Source organism: Rhodamnia argentea, chromosome 3 (assembly GCF_020921035.1).
Source record: "Rhodamnia argentea isolate NSW1041297 chromosome 3, ASM2092103v1, whole genome shotgun sequence".
Classification (NCBI taxonomy): Eukaryota; Viridiplantae; Streptophyta; class Magnoliopsida; order Myrtales; family Myrtaceae; genus Rhodamnia; species Rhodamnia argentea.
The window spans coordinates 15,680,254-15,703,898 of record NC_063152.1 but is presented as its reverse complement, the minus strand read 5'-3'; the positions used below and the strand labels follow the sequence as shown (position 1 = coordinate 15,703,898).

General features: G+C 40.2%; 1 protein-coding gene across 1 annotated transcript in view; it reads left to right on the top strand.

The window, feature by feature from the left end:
* The window catches only part of LOC115732668 (disease resistance protein RUN1-like), a 525,447-nt gene that overhangs the window by 294,156 nt on the left and 207,646 nt on the right, over positions 1-23,645 (top strand). The gene's annotated exons all lie outside the window — the stretch shown is intronic.

The following is a 23,645-nucleotide window of genomic DNA, read 5'->3' as shown; positions in this document are numbered from 1 at the left end:
CTTGAACAGACTAACCAAATGGGAATGGCTAGCTAGGAAAATCAAGTACGTGGACCTAAGAACTTGGTCATGGATTGACTCTTTGGCCATGAAAATTGTCGAGGGAATATTTTGGACCAATATAGGCAGATCCTAGAATAATTAAGGAACGATTTGGGTAATACCCTACGCTTGGATCACGGATGATTCCGTTCGACCTCGTATGGGTTCCGAACGTCCCCGAATTATTTTATAACGATTGTGTCTATCGGGACTAGTGATTGACCATCGCAATTGAATGACAACCAAGGTCGTCATGACTCGAGTAATTCTTAAATGTGATTTTAATCACGAGTCGATACGCGTAACTTCTAAAAGCCACCCGTTAGTTTAAGATACGCTGAAAATTCTATTGATCGAGATTGATCGCAAATCAAGCTTCAGAATTGGACGTCGGACCTTCAGGGGTTTCAATAAATAAAAATTTTGGACGTTTCCTCATCCTGTGTGCAATTCCTTCGCGGTTCGCCCCAAAGAGGTTCAAGAAAAATAGATTTGGACTGGATATGGGAAAGGACTCATTTGCCCTCGAAAAATACCCCATTTTTCACTTGGAACGAATGGTATTTTGGTCATTTTCCCCTTTGGCCGAGATTGACTAGTCAATGTGGGGAGAAAATTATTTTTCCCTCTTGACTTTGTGGACATAAATAATTATTCTTAACCTATATTATTTATTATTTTGGCCCTCTCCTTCTTCATTATCCAAGAACACACACACTCTCTCTCTTTAGCTCATTTTTCTCTCTCTCTCCCTCACTTGGCCGACTTCACTCTCCCTCACCCTCCATTGCCGAAAATTCTTCAAGCTTTCACCGGAGTCGCTTTGGGTTGCTTGGAGTTCCTAGATCGTCGATGAGTCGCCGGCCGTGCAAGGATCGCCGAAATCGCCGCTTGGTTTGGGCTTTTCCTCAACCGTTCAACGGAGGTTTTTGCGAGTTTTTGAGGTAGGATTGTTTCTAAACCTAAATTAGGTGGTTAGGTTGCTAAGAGACCACGAAATTGTGAATTTTTGATGAAGAAATTGGTGAATTTGAGGTTGAATTTGTGCTGGCCGAAAATTGCAGATTTGGAGGAGAGAGAAGCTTGTTCTTGAGATGAATAGTAATTGCAAGAGGATATTGGTTTGGTCAAAGTTTGACCATGGTTACTTTACTAACTCTAGTTACTTTATGTCCAACTATAGTTACTTTATGCTATTGTTTAATCATGGTTAGGTTAAATATTGACTCTAGTTAATTTTTGAACCATGGTTAGTTTATATATTAACTAGGGTTACTTTTATGTGACATAAAGTTGTTATGCCATGGTACTAATTAAATGTGGCATTAGTATTATAGTTTAGTACTATAGTAATATTATTTGCACGTTAGAAAATTATTATTGTTCGGCCCCGATAAATTCCCACGTTAGTATAATTTTAATTGCACGTTATTCATATATTGCTACGTTAGCATGATATGGTCGCATGACGTGAATTGGATACTATGATAGTATTAATTGATCGGGTAGTCTGAATTAATATTTGGATTAGTGTGAATTAATCGGGTGATCACGAATTATTAATTCTCTAACATGAGTGAATCACGTAGTCCCGAACTATTCCGAGAAAATGTGAGGGTCGTATTCAATCAAGTCGTCCGAGGCCAAAGTGAGCCGTATTCGTCTAATTGTCAGAGACCGAGAAAGTATGAAAGTCGTGTTCAATTAAGTCGTTCGAGATCAAAGTGAGTCGTGTTCGACTAATTGTCCGAGACTTAATCCGGTCGTGTTCCTATGTATCCGAGACCGAGATTTGGGGTCGTATTCCTATTTCTCCGAGACCCTGGTATATATATAGAACCGTGTTCCATAAAGGTTCAAGGCTTAATGTTATGAACTTATGATGGCGGTGGAGTAACGTGGAATATTCTGGAGTAGTGTGGAATATTTTGGAGTAACGTGAAATATTTCTAGAATAACGTGGAATATTTTGGAGTAACGTGGAATATTCTGGAGTAGCGTGGAATATTTTCGGAGTAACGTAGAAATTTTCGGAGTAATGTGGATAATTATATTATGGTTGGCCGGATGTGTTAAAAACGGGCCCCATAGTACGTAGAATATTTTATTGTCAGACCGAGGCGTGAAACGCCGAGACGGGAGTAACGTAGAATATTTGAGAAGGTGTGAGAATTTTCGGAGAAAGAATGGAATTTTCCGGAATTTAATTGTGGAATTTTTGGGTAAGAAAGAAAGAGTTGTTGGAAATTGTTGCTCACTTAGATTGTGTCTGGAGGCACTGGTAGCCCGATCTAGGGTTAGAGATTTTCCTACTGAGATTTTATCTCACCCCGTCGTGGGTTCGTTGTTTTTCAGACCCTCCGCCGCAGGCATGAATAATCCGACCCAGAGATCGAGACGCCAGGAGAAGTTGTGGAACCTTCGGAAAAGTTGTGGAACTTTCGGATGCTGAGTAGCCGCCCGGGATAGCGAGGTCGAGGCGTAGGATAGTTGGCCTCTTAGTTTTTGTAGAGTGATGTATTTTGGTTGTGTAGCGCGCTTCGACTACGTGCCTTTTGTTATATGTGGTCACGGGCTTGTACAATGGCCCCCGAAGCCCTAGGTTTAGTAATTTGTAACAACTATGTATATATGTACATATGTGTGTTTTTACCATCCCAAGTTATCGTAGTGTTATTGGTTTTTATTGAACGGAGATTGTTGTTGCTTCCGCGAAATACGATTTGTTGGCCCTTGGATCCTGGAGAACTGTACACAATCGTGGCCAGGTGGGATATCAACGGCTCGTAGAGTTCGGGTCGTGACACTTTCTCTCTCTCCCTTTCCACGTTGCCCCCTTCTTCCTCTTCCTTTCCCATGAGCAGAATCTGCTCAGCTCGAGCAGCTCGCTGCTTTGTTTGACTGCTTCACTAATTCAGTTATAACTTCTTCGACCGATGTCATCTTGAAGTAAGACTACCGCCATTTGAAAGTTTATTGTCTTATCTTTCCAGGGACATATTATAAACTCAATTTGGCCCTGTAGTTTTTCCCAGAGGCCTGTTTGAATGGACAAAGGTATGGACGAGATAGAATCTGACCCGGTTTGAGAGAGAGCCTTCTTGCATTGGTTTCCAGAGCTCATTTGGCTTCCAACTTGTGGTGAAACCTTCTAGACATGTTGTACTTGAGTTGGCTAAGTTAGCATTGCAAGTTTAGTTGAGATTTGAAGAATTTCATGGCTGATTTGAGGTGAATTCTGGAGGACAGAATCTGACCATTTGCGCGCCTAAAGGAATTGGACTGATTGGAGGCCTTAAAAGCGTCATTTTGACTTCAAATTTTCAGTGAGACCTCTATAATCATAGATCTAGAGGTTAGCAAGAAGATTATGGGATAATTTGAAGTTTAGAGGAAGTTTAATTGTTGATTTAAGTTTGTTGTTGCAAGACCAGTTTCTGGTTAGCTGCTGCCCTGTTCAGGTTGAAGCTGTTGGAGGCTATTTAAGGTGTCGATTGGCTTTGAAATTCTTGGTAAGACACCTTAGGATATAGTATAATGTGTTATTGTCGAGTACACAAGTTGGATTGAAGTTTAGAAGTGGTTTCATGGCTGATTTGTGCAATTGAACTTAAACCGTATACTGCCTTATTTTTGGACAGAATTGAAGTTGGATCTTGAGGCTTCATTTGGTGGATTGAGCTAGTTCAATTTACTTGGTAAGTGACCCGTAACCCTTAATTAGGAAGTTAAGGTACTAATGGAGGAATTTGACCTTCAATTGATGGATTTTACAAGGTGATTTGTACTTACAATGAGCAAGGTCCAATGTGGCTTATGGTTGTCGAACAATGTGTGTTTACTTTAGAGTGAAATTGTGTTTTCATGGTCATATGATATTTGATTGCCTTAATGTGTGAACTGTTTCCCATACAATGAAAGTGTTTGGCCATGGTGTTTCTCATATTAATAGCATTGTTGATTGCTTGAGTTTGATATACTCGATCATGAAGTCCGTGGAAAGATAAGAATGGCTCGTGAGCCCTTAATAATGAGAGACATAATATGAATTGGCTAGTGGATGGAAACGAGATATGTGAAACCTTGAGACTTGTCCATGTGGGGACTAGTTTACCTAGGGACTTGTGCCATGCTGGGAGAAAGGAAACGAAATATCTGAAACCCCGGGGCTTGGCCATGCGGGGACGAGTTTACCCCGGGACTTGGTCATGTGAGGAGAAGTTATACCCCGAGTCTTGGTCATGCAGGGTAAGTTTGATGCGTGTCGACACGGGCCATGGAGATGGCATTGGGAACCTAATGCGTTGAAACACAGGTCAAAAAATTGTTATAGCCTGAGGTCATGAAGGGTAAGTTTGATGTGTGTCGACACGGGCCATGGAGATGGCATTGGGAACCCGATGCGTTGAAATGCGGGTCCAGAAATTGTTATAGCCTAAGGCGTAGTAATACGCAGGCCTAGTCGTGGAATTGAGATTAAATAGTGAGCCCGAGGCGTATTTACGCCGGTCAATTCACCGAGTTGAGAAATTATGGTAAAATGAAAATTAAACTATGATATATGAAATTATTTTCATGCTAGTACGTAAAGCTTGGTCATCTAATGAGCCATGCCTTGAAACTATGATTGTTATGCCATGCATGTTGACATGTGTTGCTGTTTCATGCTACGTGCTTTGTTTTGTGGTTTATTATAAAAATAAAATAGATAATAATGTCTCTGTAGGTACTAGTTGCCCGGTCTAGATTTAGGGTTAGCTTATTGAGATGTAAATCTCACCCTATCGTGGGATCAACATTTTCGGGTCCCAAGTGATGCATCATGTGATTGCCATAGAGTGACATTGGAAGGCGTCTTTGGGAGGACTTAGATATTAAGCTCTATTCGAATGTAACCCTTTGTAGCCTTAAGAAATTGATAATTTTGTATTGTTTGTTTTGACTATGCAGCCAGTTTGGTGAATACTAAGAGAGGTACCATCCTTCGTCCTAAGTCATTATTGATGATTAATGAAAAGGAGTTGTTTGTTCGCTTCCTCAAGTTCAATTCATTTATATAAACTTATAACTTGATGGCCGAGGGATTCTGGGAGACTAAAGCAAGTCAAACGGCCTGGTAGGATGTTCGTGTGCTTACTGGGTTCGGGGCGTGACATACTTGTTTGTTTGGTATCGGAGCGAGGTCAGCTCGATCCAAATCGACTTGGAGTGATAAGGAGTGATGACTTGATAGTGAGACCCTTAGGATTAAGCATTGATTTCTGAATCTTGAGGATTATAGGCTTGAACTTGTGTGGTACTCTAATGGTTCTAATAATGATTGTAATGGATGAACTTGGGAGATGTTACGACTGAGGTTCATAAGGAAGCAAACGGAGATTGAAAAGTCATAAGCCCGGACAGTGAGGTTGAAAATGTGCTTAAGTTTAATAGAGAATTGCTTATGAATAGAGGGTCAAATGGACTGTACAATTATGATTATGACTTGCAAATGACCCAACTTGAGTTATATGCTAGTACATAGGCAATGGATCTATGAGGCGTGATAGTCATTGGTGGAATTAGAGATCTTTTGTGAATAAGAATTGATTTGGAAACGACTATGATATGACGAGTAAAGAGGACAATCATGCAGTACTTGTATTTGTGGCATTAAAATAGAAGTCGAGGAATGTACATGCATGAGCTTATCACTATCGGACCTAATAAACTATCGCTTGGTATGGGACAAGTTGATGGGATACCTATAAACCGTAATGAAGCATGGTATGGGACGTGTGGAACAAGGCTTTCTTCGTAGATGTATGACTTGGGACAACCTAAAGCAACCAGGTCCGATAAAAGTGGAGAGTAATAGTTGGGACAGAGAGGTCCGAACAAGGAGCGGCTCTTGATAGGCTTCTGAGACAGCAAGGAGGCGGGAATGACCCGGGCGATAAATTGAAAGGGAAAGTCTAGGTATTAGGTTAAGTCCGATCTTGATTAAGAGAAGTGTTGCACTAAGTTGATCCTTAAGGAGAATTTTCAAAATTTGCTTGGCATTTGTGATACCTATATTCATGTTGGACGTGTTTTGTAGTTGGCATCATGTAATTGTTATCGCCAAGGTCTAACCGACAGATTAGACGGCGTGTGGGGTTCATACCCCGTTGAACCGATGTCTTCCGAAAGTGTGATAGCATGTTGTGTTCGTATTAGAGGAACATGTGTCTTTATACTTAAAGTATGAGCGATTGACTCACCGAAGTAATGCCTTGAATGGTTGCTTGATGTTAGCCTAGTTGAGTTATGGTCTAGTTAAGGCTTGCCTAGTAATTGGCTGTTAATTGAGAAATTGCCTCTTTGAGCCCGGCTTGAGAGGTAGTCGCTGGTTAAAGGTGATTTGGAATTCTTGGATACTTGGCAAGTAGTTGAGAGTTGCCTAAGAACCACTGGATGGTTGATTGCGGGTGATAGATAATAATATGAGCAGCCTGAAACCGCTAGACTCGAGTAGATGACTTAAGTCTTTAATTCATGGAGGGAATTGTAGTGGTTCAAGTGCCATAAGGACCTAATAAGGTCGAACGACTAGAGTATGGTCATTAGAGAAGCATTTAGCTCGAGTATGCAAGATATGAGAAGATTTAAGAACCGAAAGGAATCATGATAAGTGAGTAAAGATGAAACACGAGAGTATGAGCGCTGAAAGAGTGTTTGGCCCGAGCTTGTAAATTGTGCATGACCCAAGAGAACCTTGAGAGGATTTGAAATTCGATGGGTAGGCGGACTCAAGAAGGAGTTGCTCATGTTGCCCAAAGCGGATAAGACGCATACTGTTAATTGTGTTGTTAGCAAAGTAAATGGTAGAGATCGTGAGAAAGATGATAAAGAATGGAAATGAAAATCGTTTGAAAGAAAGCTTGTGGAAAGATGCATAAGAGTGAGATTGATTAAGTTCGATGGAGAGAGTGAATTTAAAACTGCATTTCTTTGGATTGGGGATTGTGTAAGGAAACCTTAGAGGTTTTTGGTGAGTGACCCCGGCGCTTACTAGCCGTAAGAAGCCATCGATGATTGGTGAAAGGTTACCAAAGGAAGAGCTTTTCCTTGAAGGCATGATATCTGCCTAGATTGTCTTCGCTAAGTTATTCAATAGAAAGTACCTTTCTGAGGTTTCTCGAGAACAAGGATTGCCTGAACTTTAATAGCTTTGCAAGGATATGCGGGCGATCAACTAATACGAGACAAAGTTCTCGAAGCCGTTTAAGTGTACTAAGGGTGGTCAAGGACCCTTTGAATCAAACATGAAGTTCCCGAGTGGATTGAAATTTGGAAGCCTTATGGCTAGTTATTATTCCTGAATCTGAAGAACCGTAATGGATCTTAATGAAAGGAGCGGATCATCGGAAGGAGTATGAGTAAGAAAAATATTGCTCATGGATTGCGAACAAAGAGATGTTCATTATGGAACATGGAATGTGCCTGTGAGGAATGGCTATTACCTAGGCGTAAGATCCATGGTGGAAGATGGGAAGTCCGTCTCCCTTGTCATGGAAAGTGTTAAGGAAAATTAGAATGCCGGTTTGCCCAGATTTAATGGTTCTCTAAGTTTGATTGAGATTGAACTGGAACCATTGGAAATGGGGTTCTAAGTTGTTGTCCCCTAAAGAATGAGACGTTATCCTTAAAGACGATTGGACCATGAGATGGTTGTTGTTGAAAAGAAAAGTGAATGGATTTAATAGTCCTAATTACTCGCGATTTTAATGAATGGATGAGTAAGCGAAAAGCGTACTTAAGATGTATTTGCCGAGCGACTTGAGGTAGACGAATTGAATATCCAAAATATGGATTTGTGAAAATCGAGGAAGAACCTCGACTCCTTGAAACCTTACCACTTGAGGAGACTGAATCATTGGAAGAAAATGTCAAGTATGGTGACATTTGGAATCCTGGAACAAATGCACTGTCGTTGGCATAAACTCCAAGATTGGCGTCCTATGTAATAGGAAGGACGAGGTGGATTCGAAGTGAGAGAATGCCACTGAAATATATAGTTTCCTTCATAGGGTGGGATACCCTAGTATGGAAGGAAGTGAAAGTTCTAATCATCTTGGTATTAAAATTTAGCGTCTGGGCTGAGAAAGAAGATGCAGAGCTCAAATGATTTCCGTAAGATAATTTTGAGGAACTACCTTGTAGACAATGTCGAATTCCAAGATTTGTCGAAGTTCGGTTGAGTGAATGAAATTGGGATAAGTTCGTGTTAGCTGGTTGTGGAACCAAGAGGTTAAGGCACTAATGCCTCTTGAGAAAAGTGACAAAAATGCACAAAATGCTACCTGATCGGATTGGTGACCCATGAGAGCAAAGAAACAAGGTATGAGCTCTCAAGTAGATGGTACAAAGGACAGCTTGAAAGATTCGACATATGGTAGCAAGAAATTGATAATAGTCGGATTAAGTATCCAAGGAATAATGGGATTGATTGTTGCCGCCTTATGAGACAATGATCGGACTCTTTTAAGGAGCCATGAGAAATATGAACAGCTTACGAGGGTATCATATGGACGCTAAGGAAAGGCCTGTTGTATGTTAAATGTGAAGAGTGTGAGCTGTGGGCTTGATAAAATGATATTCCTTAGTCGCGAAGTGCTAGGAAATGAAATCTCTGTGGAACCCTAGAGCAATGGAATAAGCGATGAGTTGATTAAGGTCGGTATGAATTACCGAAAGTAGAAGTTTCCTGGGATTGATGGATTACTATAAATGTTGTGGGAAGATTTCCCCCACAAGAGCTATTCCATCAATAAAAAGGACTAAGGATGAGATGTAATGCGAATGGATGGATGAATGTGAAAAGAGTTCTCAAGGACTTAAGTCAAGTTGGTGACCACGCTGATAGTGGCATGTTCGTTTGGAATTGAAAGGCTTATAAAAATCATAATGATGCGACACGTAAAAGAAATTTGAGGCATAACAAGACAATCAAAAGTGGGTATTGTGTATACGTCGTGACGATAAAGCCATATGGATTGGAACGCCTAGTGCATGATTGGAGTTGGCCTGCGAATGTCCTTGAGACGACTTCCGGGGAAATAATACTTGCATGGAAGAAGGTTTCAAGCCTATGTATACCACAAGAGCATAAAGTATCAACTTGCTAAGAGGAACCGAATGAGAGGCAACTCCGATGGATGAAATCGCTTACAAATATGGGAGTATTGCTTATGTAAAGAAGATCTTGCAAGTATCTAAACTATAAGGGTTGGAAGTATTTATCGTCCCAAAGGGAATTGGAGGAAGGTCATGAATGTGCTACCCTATATTGTTTAGGAAAGGTGAATTAAGTAACAGATGCATATAATTGGAAATTGAGCATCGTGCAATTGGTGATGGAGGAACAGACTTTACCCCGAGAAATAATAGATTCAACTTCTAAATTAGAAGTTTACCAATTGACTAGGTTGATAGCTACTTGAAGCATCAAACCTGAAGGTCAGAAAGGAATTGAGACGTTGCGATGAACGAACTCGGATATCTAAAGGGTTATAGAAATAAATAGAACGGAGAGAAAATCTAGACTTCTGAGTACTTGGAAAAAGAAGCATAACAGGCCTAGAGTTAGTACAACAATCGGTTGAGGTGGTAAAGGTTGTTAAAGAAAGATTGAGAGCAGCGCAGAGTCGTCGAAAAAAGTTATACCGACAAACGATGCAAACTTTTGGAGTTTCAAGTTTGCGATCACATTTTCCTTAAGGTATTGCCAATGCGAGGTTTATCATTGTTTGGAAAGAAAGGAAAACTGAGTCTAAGATACGTAGGTCCATTTGAAATCTTGGAAAGGATTGGAACCTTGGCATACAGATTTGCCTTGCCACCGAACTTGTCATAAGTTCATAATGTATTTCATGTGTCGTTGTTAAGAAAATACGAGCTAGACCCAACCCATGTGTTGGATTATGAAACTATTGAAGTGGATGACCGAGTATCGTACGTGGAAAAGCCGGTTAGAATCGAAGATCGAAAGGAGCAAGTCTTGAGAAATAAGACAATACTGTTAATCAAGGTGATTTGGGAGCACCACGAAACCGAAAGTGCTACGTGGGAAAGTAAAGAAGCAATAAGGCGTCGGTACCCCCATTTGTTTGAGTAGTTGGGTTTATTGTAAATTTCGAGGACGGAATTTTTGTAAGGAGGAAGATTTGTGACATTCTGAATTTCCTACCATTTTGAGACTAATGAATGAGAAGTTATCTAACGATGTATTTCGATCTTATCTCGTTCGGATCCGATCGGTCTCGAGTTAACTAACCATGAAATGGGGTCTTGAAATTGGACAATGGACAATGAAGCATGCCAACATTTGACACGAATTGGACGTCACCTTATCGAGGGTAATTTCTATTGGAAAAGTGAAAAATTTGAACTGTCAGTGTGAAATTACCATTTTGCCCCCGGGAGGTATAATTTGGTATTAAGGAAGGATGAAGGGCATTTTGATCAATTGACACCCCCATGGGCTGCCGAAAATGTGAGAGAAATATTGGTTAATGATGGTCAATGAATTCCAAGATATTTATGAAAATAAGGCCAAATATGAATTTTTGGATAATTATCCATAATTAACCATATTGACCTACTATTCACATCATGACCAATCCCAGTTATTGGTGATAAATATACACTCTCTCTCTTCACTTCAGCTGAACACTTTGTCTCTCTCCCTCTCCACGTTGCCCCCTTCTTCCTCTTCCTTTCCCACGAGCAGACTCTGCGCCGCTCGACCAACTCGCCGCTCTATTCGACTGCTTCACAGATTAGGCCATAACTTCTTCATCCGACGTTGCCTTGAGGTAAGACTGCACCATTTGAAAGCTTATCATATTATCTTTCCAGGGACATATTATAAGCTCGATTTGGCCTAGTAGTTTTTCCTATAGGTCCGTTTGAATGGATAAAGGTCCGGACAAGGCAGAATCCGACTCGGTTTAAGAGAGAGCCTTCTTGCATCGGTTTTCAGAGCTCATTTGGCTTCCAACTTGTGGTGAAACATTCTAGACACATTGTACTTGAGTTGGCTGAGTTAAGATTGCAAGTTTAGTTGAGATTTGAAGAATTTTCATGGCTAATTTGAGGTGAATACTAAAGGACATAATTTGACCATTTGTGCGCCTAAAGGAATCGGACTGATTGGAGGCCTTAAAGGTGTCATTTTGACTTCAAATTTTTGGTGAGACCTCTATAATCATAGGTTGAGAGGTTAGCAAGAAGATTATGGGATAATTTGAAGTTTAGAGGAAGTTTAATTGCTGATTTAATTTAGTTGTTGTAAGAATAGTTTCTGGTTAGCTGCTACCCTATTCGGGTTAAAGCTGTTGGAGGCCATTTAAGGTGTCAATTAGCTTTGAAATTCTTGGTAAGAAACCTTAGGATATAGTATAATGTGTTATTGTGGGGTATATGAGTTGAATTGGAGTTTAGAAGTGATTTCATGGCTGATTTGTGCGATTGAACTCAAACCGTATACTGCTTTGTTTTTGGAAAGATTGAAGTTGGACCTTAAGGCTTCATTTGGTGGATTCGGCTACTCCAATTTGCTTGGTAAGTGACCCCTAATCCTTTATTAGGAAGTTAGGGTACTAATAGAGGAATTTGTCCTTCAATTGATTGAAGGTAAAATGTACTTACAATGAGCAAGGTCCAATGTGGTTTATCATTGTCGAACAATGTGTGCTTACTTTAGAGTGAAATTGTGTTTTCATGGTCATATGATATTTGATTGCCTTAATGTGTGAACTGTTTGCCATGTAATGAAAGTGTTTAGCCATGGTGTTTCTCATGTTAATAGCATTGTTGATTGCTTGAGTTTGATATACTTGATCATGAAGTCTGTGGAAAGATAAGAACCGCTTGTGAGCCCTTGATAATGAGAGACATAACATGAATTGGCTAGTGGATGAAAACGAGATATGTGAAACCTTGGGACTTAGCCATGCGGGGACGAGTTTACCTTGGGACTTGTGCCATGCTGGGGAAAGGAAACGAGATATGTGAAACCCCGGGAGTTGGCCATGCGGGGACGAGTTTACCCCGGGACTTGGCCATGCGAGGACGAGTTTACCCCGGGACTTGTGCCATGCGGGGAGAAGTTATACCCCGAGTCTTGGTCATTCGGGGTTAGTTTGATGCGTGTCGACACGGGCTATTGAGATGGCATTGGGAACCTCATGCATTGAAATGTGGGTCCCAGAAATTGTTATAGCCTAAAGCGTGATAGTACGCAGGCTCGGCCATGGAATTGAGATTGAATGGTAAGGCCGAGGTGTATTTACACGGGCCAATTCACCGAGTTGAGAAATTATGGTAAAATGAGAATTAAACTATGATATATGAAATTGTTTTCATGCTAACACGTAAAGCTTGGTCATCCGATGAGCTATGCCTTTGAAACCGTGATTGTTATGCCATGCGTTGACATGCGTTGTTGTTTCATACTACGTGCTTTATTTTGTGGTTTATTAAAAAATAAAATAAATAATAATGTCTCTGGAGGTACTAGCTGCCTGGTCTAGGTTTAGGGTGAGCTTATTGAGATGTAAATCTCACCCCGTCGTAGAATCAACATTTCGGGTCCCAAGTGATGGATCATGTGATTGCCATGGAGTAACATAGGAAGGCGTCTTTGGGAGGACTTAGATATTAAGCTCTATTCGGATGTAACCCTATGCAGCCGGTTTGGTGAATACTAAGAAAGGTACCATCTTTCGTCCTAAGTCATTATTGATGATTAATTAAAAGGAGTTGTTTGCTCGCTTTCTCAAGTTCAATTCATTTGTATGAAGTTATAATTTGATGGCCAAGGGATCCTGGAAGACTAAAGAAAGTCAAATGGCTTGGTGGGATGTTCGCGTGCCTACTAGGCTCAGGGCGTGACAATTTTCCTCTGTTCCAAAGAAATTAGTGGGACTTGATATGCGCCGAAGCCATATCCAAGTAGTGCCAAATCAATATAAGTTTAGCATATACCCACGTAGCCCTTTGGTCTTAATATATATGAAATTTATGATTTCTTCCGAATGTTTTTCATAGTTATTTTCATTGTATTTGCATAATTTTAACAGATTTTAATTTTACTAAGATTTTTAGAAATTTTATTGTGACAGAACATATATTCTCGGCATTCATCTATTTTATATAGTTAAAGCCGGAATTTGACAAAGTGTTTACTCCTGTCCATGCTACATGGCACGTCATTTTGTTACGTGACTCGCATTCGCGCTTGCCGCGTGGCACTTCAAGATACTTCTATATTGTTATATGGCATCACATGTGGCTTAGTTTTGCTACATTGCCTACATTCGCATGCTTGCCATATGACACTTCACTTGAATATGTGATTGCCACATGCATGACGCGCGATTCAGTTTTATTTCAAACTAATTTTAGTCTACTAATGAAGGATATATTTTGGTGAGCTATAATGGTTTTGGACTTTTTGCTTGATGAAAATTAGTTTGGAGTAAATGTGAAATTTTAGTACTAGTCTTGGATTTTTGTGAGATGGAATTACTTCGGAGTAAATTTGCACTCTAGTTTGGGATTTTTAATGGTATTTATTCTAATTTTCATACCAATTGTTAACACAATTTTATTTATAAGCTTTTTTCTATTTGTATATGTAACGCCCTGAAAATTCAACATGCAAACTGCCCTAAGTTACAAAGTGACCAAATTGCCCCCGGCCAAAATGCGAAATTACCAAATCACCCCTAAGATTTTGATAAGCTTCAAGATAAAGAAAATCATTACTTGTGGGCCCAACCTTATCACTCAAGCCCTCTTAGTAAAAAAGTTGGACTCTTCTCTCTCTCTTTTTTCTCCCCCACCGCCATATTCTCTCTCCCTTCTTTGCTTTGTGAACAACAGCCCCCTTCCTCTCATTTTCTTCTTCTTTTTCGTGAAAACCAGCCATCAACGAACAAAGACCACCCTCCCACCCATTCACTCCTTTTACGTCGTCGTTCCTTCTACCACCTCAGGCCATCACCATCGCCAAATGCCACCAAAAAACCCCAGACAGCTGCCTAAAGATTAGCCTTTCCTGTTTCATGTCCGAGCCTTGTTCTCATGCTGTCCCGCCTCTTCTGCAGCTCCCTCCAGCCACCACAACATCCATCGGACCATCTTCGACCAACTTGAGCCACCACCGGTAGCCCCACGAAGCCCCGACACCGTTGGTGCCCAGGAACAGCCTAGGCCGGCTTGCTCCGCCCGGCCTCCCCTGTTTTTCGCCAACGGTAGCTTACATTTACTGCAGCCCGAGCTCCCTCTGGCCACTGCAAGCTACCTCCGGCCACCCACTCATCCTCCGATATCTCTTCACACTTCCACCACCAATCTCGGAGCCATCCACCGCCCATCATACCTCGGAACAACCACCATAGCCCCAAAACAGCCCCGTTTCCCTTGTTCCGCTCGGCCTGCTTCTGCTTCAGTATCGCCGTTGCTCCGGCAACTCCTTCGCCCGGTTCTGCCACCATTGGCTACCTCTAGCTACCTCGAGACTTTCCCAAGCCGTCCACCTTGCATCATCTACCCCGGAACCCCCAAACAATCCGCCTCAGCCCCCACCGACATCCCCTATTCTCCCCCGCTCTGTTCTAGCCGTACCCTGTTAGGGCCTGTTCTATGAGCCTACGAGCTGGGCTGTGGCCTATTTTGGCTTGGGTCGTGTCCGGGTTTATCCTAGGCCGCGTCCAGGAAATTTGGCCGAGAGCCTAGGCTGTGTTCCATCTTCGAGAATCGATCAACAACCACCACGATGGCATCTTTACCTCTTTGAGTCCTTGGAAGTGCCACAATAAAGTCCATGATAACGTCCTCCCATGGCTATGTTGGTACCAGTAGTGGAGTATAGAGCCCTTCATGGAAATGACTCTTCGCCGTTTGACATGTCGCATATCTAGAAATGAGGGCATGAATATCGTCATACATCTTTGGCCAATAAAAGTGCTCTTGAAGGACTTGAAGAGTTTTGTTAATTCCGAAATGACTCGCTATTCCTCCGCTATGTACTTCTTGAATCAGTAGCTCTCTAAAGGAACTCTTGGGCACACACAATCGATTTCCTTTAAAAAGGAAACCATCTTGGATAGAATAAGTTCCTTGAACTCCATGCTTACAATTGTTGATGATGGGCAAGAAATCGGGATCATCAACATAGAATTCTTTAATTGAATGGAAACCAAGAATTCTAAACTCTAAAATAGCAAGCATCGAGTATCTTCTCAATAAAGCATCAACCACAACATTTGTTTTGCTAAGTTCATACTTTGAGACAAACGAAAAAGATTGAAGGAACTCTACCCATTTTGCATGCTTCGAATTTAGTTTAAGCTAGCCGCTTATATACTTCAATGCCTCATGATCGGAATGGAGAACAAATTGTTTAGGCGACAAATAATAACTCCAGTGATCAAGCGCTCTCACAATTGCATAAAACTCTTTGTCATAAGTAGAGTAATTCTTCCTGGATTCTCCGAGCTTTTCGCTGAAATAAGCTAGAGGCTTTTGAGCTTGGGTGAGAACAGCCCCAATACCAGCTCCACTAGCATCGCATGCTATTTCAAACACTTGATTGAAATCAGGAAGGGAAAGGATAGGGCACTCACAAAGCTTTTGTTTTATGGTTTCAAAGGCATTTTGGGCTTCCTTAGTCTTTTCGAAGGTTCCCTTCTTAATGCATTCCGTTATAAGAGCCATGACGGTGCTGAAATTCTTCACAAACCGTCGATAGAATGATGCAAGTCCATGGAAACTCCCCACAACAAAAATTGATTTAGGCTTGGGCTATATCTTTATCGCATCCACCTTGGATTGGTCGACAGAGATTCCGTCTTTTGAAACCACATATCCTAATAATATGATCTATAACGGCCTAAGCCCACCACTCGCAAGATATTGTCCGCTTTAAACAGATAGTCTTAACGGTTTTGTTCCTCCAAAGGCTACCCGTACACCCCGGAAAGGTGCGTCTTGCAAGTTTAGAGAAACCAAGACCATGTAAGCCATCCCAAGATCTACTCCCTAAGCAATGTGGAACAAGGATATGTATACACCCTCTTCGTGGGATGTTACATACTCCCTCCCTTAGCGGCATAACGTCTCCGCTATGCCCTTAGCGGCACTAGTGAGCACCCACTACGGTTCACACATTGTCGGGAGTAGGTTCTTATATCAAGTATTGTGACATCCTGTATTTCGACTCATTTTCGGAGCTCTGAATGAATGAAATGTCTCATTGATGTATTTAAGCTAAATCTCACTCAAAATTGATCCCTCTCGAGAAAACTAATCAAATGGGAATAACTACCTAGGAAAATCAAGTACATTGACCTAAGAACTTGATCATGGACTGATTCTTTGGCTATGAAAATTGTCGAGGGAATATTTTAGACCAATGTAGGCTGATCCTAGAAAGATTAAGGAACGATTTGGGTGATACCCTACGCTTGGATTACGGGTGATTCCGTTTGACCTCGTATGGGATTTGAAAGTCCCCGAATCATTTTCTAACGATCATGTCCATCGGGACTAGTGATTGACCCTCGCAATTACGTGACAACCAAGGTCGCCGGGGCTCGAGTAATTCTTAAATATGGTATTAATCGGGGTCGATACGCGTAACTCCTAAAAGCCACCAATTAGTTTGAGATACGCTGAAATTTCAATTAATTGAGATTGATCGCGAATTAGACTTTGAAATTAGACGTCGGACCTTTAGGGGTTCCAATAATTATATTTTGAACGTCGCTTCATCCGGAGTACGATTACTTCGCGGTTCGCCCCAAAGTGTTCAGAAAAATGAAATTAGGAATGGGAATGGGAAAAGACCCATTTCTCCACTTTGGTCAAGGGGCATTTTGGTCATTCACTCTTCATGGCCAAAAATTGACTAGTTAATGGTGAAGGAAATTACCAAAGTACCCTTCTTGCATTTCAAGAGCCAAAATGAGATGAATTATTGGTGGACCCTACAAGACTCTCTCTTTTCATTTTCAAGACCAATAATTCAAGACCAAAATATCTACCAAAAATATCCTAACCTATTATATTGATTATTTTCATCATCTTCTTCATAAATTTCCCTCAACATTCTCTCACCTCACCCTCTCTCTCTACCTTGGCCAAATTCTCTCTTTACCGCCACCACCACTGTCACGACCCGAACCCTACGAGCTCGCCAACATCCCATCTAGCTACGCTTAAGTACAGTTCTTCAAGATCCAAGGCCAACAAACTCATGCGGAAGCGAAAACCATTCCCGTACAGAAACAAATGACAACACGATGACCTGGGACAGTAAAAGAAAAACTTATATACATATACACATATCTATTACAACTTTCAAACCCAAGGCTTCATAGGCCACCGTACAAGCCTATTACCACCTATAACAAAAAGATCTAGTGGTCGAAGCCTAACTTTCATCTAAAAGGAAAATACTCATCGTTAGTTAATAGGCCAACTACCCTAAGCCTCATCCTCACTATCATCAGTCGAAGACCCTAAAGCTTCCTCCTCCTCCTCCTCATTGGTCTCGGATGGCAGCTCCACATCTAATGGTTCCACGATCTCCACATCCTCTTCTGGTACCGAGTCCTCTAGGTCGGACTTTGAATCCTCGGGGCCGGTGTCCAAGCTCGTCACTACATCGTAAGGAGGGGCAGCATAAGTGGGGTCCCATTCCCCAAGTCCGTCATAAGGAATGTCGAAGCCCTTCAACGGTCATACTAACATATCCCTATGCCTATAAGTCCATGCCAGGTATGTATGGGGTTTCCAAAAATTCTCTCCAACGTCTACCCATATAGTCATAGTATGTCTATAATACACCTTATCTACCCCCACCGGATACTCTGTAATCACCATCTCCATATCCTAGGGAATCCCAAATCTCTACGGTGGATCGTTCATTGCCGAGGCGGAGGGTCTAAAAAAGGTAGCCCATGACGGGGTGAGAATAAATCTCAAGAAGAAAGTCCCTAATCCTAGATTAGGGCGCTAGTGTCTCTGGACACATCTTAGGTGGGTAGTTCTCAAGAAATTCTTCCTCGATCAACAACTCACAGAATAAATTCCAGAATAAACGTCATTCTTTCTCCCAACTTACTGCACCTTAATTAAAAAAAATGCCACATTACTCAGAAGCCCGTGTTTAACGCATCAGGCTAAAATATAAATGGACGGACCAGCGTAATAACGCCTTAGGCCATTAATAGTCCGGACCCATGTAATAATGCCTCAGGTCTATATAACCTGCGTAATAACGCCTTAGGTTAATATCTCACGTTTAATGCCTCAGAGTAAAATATGGTCTTATAAATACAAACCCCGCATAATAACGCCTTAGGGTAAAATTCCGCACTCACGCTCATTTATTCCTCATAAAGACCATATAATAATAATAATCCCTCGATCGCTCGTCCGATACCGCACGATCACATAAAATCTCCCGATCAATCAATCCAAACCACATGATCCCACTAAATTTCCTGATTAGCGGATCGAAACCACACAATCTCACTAATTTTCTCTAACCGCTCTATTGAGACCACTTGATCTAATTATACTGAAGAAATATTCGATCGGGACCACGTGATTCACTCACATTGAATAATTAATAAATCGGGACTGCTCGATTAAATCGTACTCAAGCCGTCGCCCAATCGGGATCACACGATTAATTTATGCTACTGCAATAATTACTCTACGCCATACGATTAAAATTATGCTAACATAACAATTAATAAATACCATACGATTAAATTATTCTAACGTGCAATTAATACATACCACACGATCAAATCACGCTAACGTAGCAATTTACCAAGGCCGTACGATTAAATTATCATAACGTACATTTAATCTAAGCTACATGATTAGTATATTGATTTGATACTCTTATTAAGAGGTACTTGATTAGCATTGAGTTTGGAATCATACGAATGCATGACTTGTTTCAATCGATGGGTATGGGTATCGTGAAGGAAGAATGCGATGATCCCGGGAGACGTAGCAAACTATGGCTATATGAGGATGTTCTTGATGTTCTGTCATGTGACATGGTAAGACTTGCAAATATGATAGAATCTTTGCTTCTTATCTTTGACTCTAATTACTGAATATGCAAAAACCCAAATAGTCGTGTACATACATGGAGATTGTGCGGTCAAAGCCATAGTATTGAAGCTACCTAAGCCGACAGAGATGTGTATTGGTCCTAATGCTTTTACAAAAATGAGAAGGTTGAGATTGCTCATTTTTGGCAACGTGCATAATTCTTTCCATGGTCCTATAAATGTCCCTAATGAGCTAAGATGGTTTCATTGGAATGGATGTGCGTCCTGGATTCCAGAATTTCCGTCGGGTGAAAATAAATTAGTGGGACTTCATATGCGCAATTGCGGTATCCCAACAGTGCCAAATCAATTAAAGGTCAGCATTTTTTGCTGAACTTTTCATTATCTACCTACGCATACACAAAAGGAAATATTGTTACTCTGTTTTAGGAACTATTTCTCTATTTTCTTTCAAAATGACGCTAACAACTTGCGTTAGAAATAATTTTAATTGCAGCAAAATTGGCATTTGAAAAATTAAGCGAACAACTTTATTAGAAATACTCAATGGAAACATTTTTGTAATAAAATACATAATACAAAGAAGTTTTATACATATATGTGGAAAGAAAAAGATATTTCAAGATTTGAAATTTTTTTATGGTCGTCATTGCATCATTAGATGACTTTCCATAATGAAATATGTGAGAGATAAAAAATACAATAGTAAATTTCACGTATCTGTCCATGGTGTAATATATGTAAAATAAGTAATTGAGTATAATTGATGGAAGGAATATATAATAAAAAAGATTGAAATCTTTCAAAGTAACATACCCTCTTTAGGTTACATGATAGTATAGATAAGGTTAACATACTTCCTAAACCTAATAACTCTAACTATCAACATAGATATATTTCAAAATCAGATCAAATCCACCTAGTGAAGAAATTCAAAATGCAATTCGCCATCGGTTATTTACGTATAAAATTTTTGTTTTACTAAAAATTTGCATAGTGATCGAACAAAGAAGGAAACAAAAATATGACCAACCTACCCATGGAGTAGCTGGTTGAGTGGTAGGCCACATAGTCATCAAGTGATAGAGCCTAAACGCGGGGGATTTGCCCAGCATCAATAAAATTAGCTCGGTCGAAGGTTTGAATGCATCTTTCTGTAAAACAAGGCATTGTTTATTGCTTAAATCAATTCTCAAGGAGGAACACTTCTAAGTGGACATATAATACAGTACTTATTAGGAACTTTGTCGTTAATATGTGTATTGTGTGCACAGCTAAATTAATATAAGTGATGCAGTGCGGCCATACCGCTAATTTCCTAATAGAAAGTCAGAGCCAGATTTTTAATTGAGCATACAAAATAAAATTTTTATTTTCCTTGGAATGTTTTTCAAAGTTGGATTGATTGGCTTTGCATGAATTCAATAAAATTTTGAAGTTCAGTAAATTTTACGCAATCCCGTTCATCTATGATATATAGTTAAAGCCGGACCTGCAAAGTCTTCATTCATATGCTTGTCATGCGATGCTTCACTTTGCTTTTGTGATTGCCACATGCCATGACCCGTGGAACAGTTTTGTCATGTGGCCGCATCCGCACTCAGCCACATGGCACTTCACTATAGTTCTATGATTGTCACATGGCATGACACGTCACATAATTTTGTTATGTTCCTTGCATTTGCATGCTTGCCGTGTGGCACTTCACTTGAATTTTGTGATTGCCACATGCATGACACGAGATATAGTTTTATCCCGAACTAATTTTTATCTACTAATGAAGAGTAGCTTTGGTTGAGAATTATCAGTTTGTGATTTTTTTGTTAGATGAAAATTAACTTGGGGTAAATGTGTCGTGGTCGTCCTAGTTTAGGATTTTCATGAGACGAAAATTAATAAGGGATAGTCTCCCCCGAGGTATAGTCGTGGGCGTAAGCCGTGCAGATCCTTGGATACCAAAATAATAATAATAATAATAATAAGGGATAAATGTGCATGGGATTTTTATTGGTATTTAATCTATTATTTTCATACTTGTTAACACTATTTTTATTTGCGAACTTTTGTGTATTGTATATCTATATATTTTAAATTCTTTCAAATAGTTTCTGAAATGTAAAATGATAAGAATTAACTCTAATTTGCTAATATTTACGTATGCATGAATGAGTACTGGTAAAGTTTAGTAATTTCTCAATACGATTTTAAATCTTCCAACATCAGTTTATAGTAACTTTGATTGAAAAGTTAGTTACTAGGTTAAAAAATTTACTCGGAAACCTGACTAGTAATTTTTCCATCTCCTTTCCCTCACGAGCCCAATCTCCCTCGTGTGTTGTGTAGCCAATTTTATAACCCTCAATCAAGGTAAGCCCTCAATAGCCAAAAAAAAATTCAACGTAAGCCCATACAAATAAATTATGATATTATTAATGATCAATATTATAAAACCATGGACACCGTCAATTGCATCGGATATTAAAGTTCACGAGTTTGACTCCCCCGTCTATGTACAACAACTAGCATAATGCATAAATGTGGACTCTGCAGCAGATCAACTCTACATTAAATAAACAAATTGCTCAAATTTTACGATTGACGACCTCAAATGTAATAATTTCGTGAAATACAAAATAACGGATATGCTTCAGTGGCAACCTATTCTCAAACGGGAATTCCACGTTCTAAATGTAAGGAAGCAAACAGCATCCTACAAACACCCCCCTTTTTGTCCCTTCCAGAATGTTTATCAAAGCTGATTTCCCCGTTTCTGCAGGATTTCCGAAATTTGAAGTACATGAATTTCGACTTCTGCAAGTCGCTGGTTCGCACGCCCGACATATCGTGGACTCCAAATCTCGAGGAATTGCATCTCTATTTTTGCGAAAACTTGGAAGAAGTCCATGAGTCCATCGGAGATCATGGCAAGTTACAGGTCTTGGATTTACGTAATTGCTCTGAACTTAGCGTTTTTCCAAAAGTGCTCAAGTAAAAAAATCTACGAAAGCTCCAACTTGGAAAATGCACAAAACTAGAAAGGTTCCCTGATGTTCAACATAAACTGGAAGGCGTAACAGAGCTTGATCTTGACGAGACCGCTATTAAAGGACTTCCTATATCAATAAAAAAATTTGATCTCTTTGGAGACAATATCATTATATAAATGCAATAACCTGGTAAGTCTTCCGTCTAGCATTTACAAGTTACAAAACCTTGAATACTTGATAGCTGAGTGTTGCACAAACTTAATCGAGTTTCCAAAGTTTGAGGATTCAGATGATCCCTGCATGAAGACCGGACTTTCAAATTTACTCTCGTTGGATCTTTATGGATGTAATTTGACCGAAGTAGAGTTTCTCGAGAATCTTTCCTGTTGTCCCATCTTGACAGAATTACAACTGGGGAGGAATAATATTAATAGCCTTCCTACGTCCATCAGTAGGCGCCACTGTTTGTCCATTTTGATTGTTAGTGAATGCCCTCAATTACGAGAGATTCCCGAGCTTCCACTGTTCTTGGGCGAATTAGATGCGGATAATGGCGAATCTCTGCAAATATCAGCCATGGCCAACCCTCAATTCATCATTTTGTCCGTAGAGGGTTGGCCATGGCTGATATTTCGTCACTTGACCAGGTTAGACTCTCTCTCTCTCACACACGCACATATTGATGTCGAGTATATGCTGAATCCAAGATTAGGAAAAAAGCAAACAAATATGATGTAATTCTGCACGAGTGCATGCGATGGATTTGGCTACCGTACTTTTATAATAATGATTCTATCATATGAAACTTGCATATTCCAATAGCACATAGTTCAAGATTGGGAAAAAAGCAAACAAATATGATGTAATTCTGCACTTGTCCACGCGATGGATTTGGCTACCGTACTTTTATAATAATGATTCTATCACATGAAACTTGTATATTAGTGCAAGCAAGGATCATTGAATCTATACTCATTTAGAGAGCTGGAATTACTTGCTGAAGTCAAAATGAATTCTTCTATTTAACATACTCGAGTACTTTCTAACGGTCTCTCTTCATGACAGATACCCCATGATTTGAACATTTTTCTCATGGAAGAAAAGATGCTAGAGTGGGTCCTCCCTGTTGAAGAGGGTTCCGTATCTTTCATGGCTTCAAAGGACTTATATGACAAGCTTCTTGGATTGGCTTTTTGTTTCATTGTCCATCAAGAGGAAGTTAGCAGGGGGGGTCCTTCCCGAGTTTAAGATTTTGCCATATGTTGATGGCGAAAGGCGGAATTGCAAAGGAGATACGAACGATTACTCGAGGGGTCGGGATTATATGTGGCTTCGGTATTTCGTACCATCTGACCTATGGGATGTAGTCGATTTTGGTCAAATTGACGCGAATTATGTACAATTCAGCCTTAGAGTGTCGACTATGTTAGAAATTAAACCAAATTCATGTATATCAACTTTCAAGACGCATGTACCAGCTTATGCATGT